Genomic DNA, 4,926 nt, shown 5'->3' on the forward strand with positions numbered 1-4,926 from the left:
TGTTGGTAGGCTCCACACAGTCCATTTACTAACCTGTAATACCCCACCATCAACATGTTGGTAGGCTCCACACAGTCCATTTACTAACCTGCAATTAGGGTTGCAGAGGGTCTGTAAATGTCTGGAATTATTCCATGGGAATTTAAGCCCGGGAATTTTCCTTAAATTCATCAAAACAGTAAATTTATAACAGTTAACCTTTTTTTGTGGGATACACATAATGCAATTCTAGGTCTTATTTTGTTTGAACTATCCCCAATTCAATGGAATTGCAACCCTCTGCATGCGCAGTGCATTCTTCCATCACATGTAAAGCTGATTCTCAAGATCTTGCACACTAATGAGATGCTATAGAGCCCACACTACTACACTGTCTGAGCCAAGGACTACATGCTTTCTGGTAAGTTTTGATTACAATACTGGGTGGGGTGAATATATTTTATATGACATGATTTTTTGTTTACGAGTAAATAGTAGCCTACAGCAAAGTGTGTTTTTAAATAATTTATAACTTGTTAACAATTTCTGCTAGTTAGTTTTTGCTACCATGTGGGTTTTAGCTTGCTGGAGCCTGCTAACTAAGGAGTGTTAATTCACCATACATGTTTCATTATAAAACATTTATCTTACAAAGGAGAATTTTATCTAACTATTTATCTGTACATGGAATTGAATTTGTTTTGTTTTTTACAAATGTATTTCTAATCTCTACAGGAAAATGCCGAGGGCCCTATCGGATGTGTGGAGACATTTCAATGCAGCTAATGTAGAAGGAAAAGCTGTGTACATTTGAAAATACTGTGCCAAATCATATGTGAAGAATGCATCAAAGATGCAGAATCATCTGGCCAAGTGCATAAAGTTCCCTCAGCGCTCACAACAAGCAACCTCTGACAAAAGTCCCTCTACTTCTATTCGAGGTGAAATTATGAATCAGACACCTTATCGATAGCAACAGCTCATGGTCCTCCAGGAATCAGATTTTTTTTGTTGACTGAATGGAGGAACGTAGTCAAAGAAATGCTGATGAATGTCTTGCTCGAGCTGTGTATGCAACTGGTTCACCTCTGATGCTCACAGGCAATGTGTATTGGAAGAGATTTCTGAATGTTCTTCGCCCAGCATACACCCCTCCAACCAGACATGCTTTATCAAGTAATTTGCTGGATGCAGAGTTCAACAGACTTCAAGTGAAGGTCAAGCAAATCATAGAGAAAGCAGACTGTATTGCAATCATCCCTGATGGGTGGTCGAATGTTCGTGGGCAAGGAATAATGAACTACATCATCTCCCCCCCTCAACCAGTATTCTACAAGAACACAGACACAAGGGACAACAGACACACCGGTCTCTACATTGCAGATGAGATGAAGGCAGTCATCAATGACCTTGGATCACAGAAGGTATTTGCACTGGTGACAGACAATGCTGCGAACATGAATGCTGCTTGGTCTAAAGTAGAGGAGTCCTACCCTCACATCACAGCCATTGGCTGTGCTGCTCATGCATTGAATCTGCTCCTCAAGGACATCATGGCACTGAAAACAATGGATACATTCCACAAGAGAGCCAAGGAAATGGTTAGGTATGTGAAGGGTCATTAAGTTATAGCAGCAATCTACCTCACCAAGCAAAGTGAGAAGAATAAGAGCACCACATTGAAGCTGCCCAGCAACACCCATTGGGGGGTTGTCATCATGTTTGACAGTCTCCTGATGGGGAAGGAGTCTCTAAGAAATGGCCATATCACAGTCTGCCGATATGGACAGCCCCATCAGGAGGATCCTCCTGGATGATGTATTTTGGGAGAGAGTGGTAAGCAACCTGAAACTCCTGAAACCTATAGCAGTAGCCATTGCATGGATTGCTGTGGACAAAATACAATCTTTAATAGTGTGTTGACATAAATACTGTACAAAAAGCACCTCCAAGGCAAGGATTATCCCCACATGTGAACCCTGTTCTCTACTTCTACTAGACCATGGGTCACATCAAAGGGGACCTTTTGGGGACTGAGGTCATCAAGGCCGGGATTCTGGACCGGCATGCCCCCTGTGTAACTTATCTGTTGGGGGAAAGAGGATGAGAACGGGTATCAGTACATGGACATAGCCAGAAGAGACAAAAGAGCCAATGTTGACAAGATCATGTTTTTATTGCAGAAAACTCCCATGGCATAGGCCCCAAGAATATTCCAGACCATTGGTTGTTATCTCTACTGTGCAAGTGCCACCACCCTTGGGTCCGCAACTTCTTCGCCGTGGAAATGAGGCTCTGGGTGAGAACATCAAAATCAAATTTATTGGTCACATACACTATGGTTCAGCAGATGTTTACTGCGATTGGAGCCAATGTTTACACGTAACCTTCTGATTGGGTTGCCTGTGGAAATTTTACTTACACATACACTCCTGAAGGAAGATGAACCTATGTCAGATCATAAGATTACTTTGTTTCAGACAGTACAAGTCTTACCCAAGGTGTGTTCAGACAGTAACAAGTCTTACCCAAGGTGCGTTCAGACAGTACATATCTTACCCAAGGTGGTTCAGACGAGTACAAGGCTTACCCAAGTGCGTTCTAGACAGTACAAGTCTTACCCAAGGTGCGTTCAGACAGTTTACAGGTCTTACCCAAGCGTGCTTCAGGACAGTACAGGTTCTTACCCAATGTGAGTTTCAGGACAGTACAAGTCTTACCAAGGTGCCGTTCCAGACAGTACAGGTCCTTACCAAGGTGGTTCAGACAGTACAGGTCTTACCCAGGTGCGTTCAGCAGTCACAGGTCTTACCCAAGGTGCGTTCAGACAGTACAGGTCTTAAACCAAGGTGGAGTTCAGACAGTACAGGTCTTTACCCAAGGTGCGTTCGATACAGTACAGACAGTAAGGACAGTACGGTCTTACCCAAGTGGCGTTCAGACAGTTACAAGGCTAACCAAGGTGCCGTTCAGAACAGTACAAGTCTTTACCCAGGTGCGTGTCAGACAGTACAAGTCTTACCAAGGTGTGTTCAGACAGTAACAGGTGCTGGTGGTAAGTTATTCTCCAGACCATCATGCGTTACCTTTCTCTTGTTCACTCATACAGACAGCATTATTAAATCTAAACCAACGCGGAAAAAAGGCTTGACCCCCTCAATAGTTAAAGAAAAATTCCACTCCAAAACTATTTGTATTTGTTTTATATTTGTCCACTGTTGATTCCAGTCCCATAAATGGTTTGCATGTCCAGCAGTCAAGTTTTCAGATATTGGACTTTCAAGAAGCAAAGTCAGTTGCCAGATCCTCAAGTGATCCGCGCGTTCAAAACAACTGGGAACTCTGAGATTTCCGACTTCATTGGTTCAAAGCAACTGGGGAAAAAACTCCAGATTTTTTCCCATTGAAAGTCACTGGCACCATGATTTGACCTAGTGTAACATGTTGATGGTAGGGTATTGCAGGTTAGGTATAACAGGACTGTGTGGTGCCTACCAACGTTTGACGGGTGGGTATTGCGGTTAGTATACAGACTGTGTGTGCCTCCACACGTGACGTGGGTGTATTGGAGGTTAGTATACAGACTTGTGGTGCCTACCAACAATGTGATATGGTGGGGTATTACAGCGTTAGTAAATGGAACTGTGGGTGGTGCCTACCACATGTGAGGTGGATGTATTACAGGTTTAGTAAATGACTGTGTGGAGTCTACCAACATGTTGATGGTGGGGTATTACAAGGTTAGTAAATGGACCTGTGTGGTGCCTACCCAACATGTTGATGGTGGGGTATTTACAGGTTAGTAAATGGACTGTGTTGGTGCCTACCAACACATTGATGGCTGGGGTATGCCAGGTTAGTAAATGGACTGTGTGGGAGCCCTGCCTGCCAAGCAAACATTAGTTGTGCAGTTGGGGTATGCAGGTAGGGTTGCGACATTCTGGGAATATTCAGAGGTGGAAATTTTAACCATGGAAATTAACGGGAATATATGGGAATAATGACGGGAATATAATGGGGAAATAATGGAAATTAATACCATTTAATGTGTCATAATGTTTTTTTGCAATTTGAATATTTATCATTATCTTATGGAGACAGAAAACATAAACCTTTTTTACCTTATAAGTAGACATCATTGCAAATGATTAAATCCTTTCCAACAAAATGAAATAAAAAAAACAATTTAGTTATGAATTTCAAACTTTAATTAAATTGAGTTGACTCTTCACAGGGTGGTTTCACTGAACATCAAAAGGGAATATTGAATTATCCACAATGTCCATCGCAACCAAAAACGTTTTCAACAACACTGATAAAATATACTCTAGAACGAACGGCTTTGGTTGTCTTCCTCTCAGCTTCCGTGTCCTCTCTCCTGGACCTCGTCAATGTCTAACCTCTGAACATCAGACTCTGAGAGCCCATCTTTTACTGTCACCTTCCAACCTTGTTGAGGATGGCCATTGTCAGGCTCAAAAAGCCTAAAATTTGCAGCAGATCGCACCAATTTTTCAACCCTTGTTTTGGTCAGCCTGTTCATGCTTTGGTGTGTGTGTTCCCAACAAGGACCAGTTTGCGCTCTGAGGCGGCTGATGTTGGGTGGGATTGAAGGATGATGGAGGCATCTGGGGAAAGAGCCTCAGATCCACAAAGTTCCTCCACCAGGTGGCTGATGGAATATGTTGACACGACTGCCATATTGCATCTCCAACCCAAAGCCATTGCTGGAATGGTAAGTGTATTTCGCCAGACTGCCAAGAACCTTGCCTCATCCAGGCCCAGTGCGAGACACGGTAGTTGATGACCACATAGGCCTTGTTGATCTCTGCACCAGACAGGATGCTCTTGACAGCATTCTTTGGGTCCAAACTGTACACTGCGGCGTGTATGGGCTTCAGGCAGAGTCTTCACGCTTTTTGATCTATTTCAGAACTGCAGTTTCCT

Source organism: Salvelinus sp. IW2-2015, unplaced genomic scaffold (genome assembly GCF_002910315.2).
Source record: "Salvelinus sp. IW2-2015 unplaced genomic scaffold, ASM291031v2 Un_scaffold1624, whole genome shotgun sequence".
Classification (NCBI taxonomy): Eukaryota; Metazoa; Chordata; class Actinopteri; order Salmoniformes; family Salmonidae; genus Salvelinus; species Salvelinus sp. IW2-2015.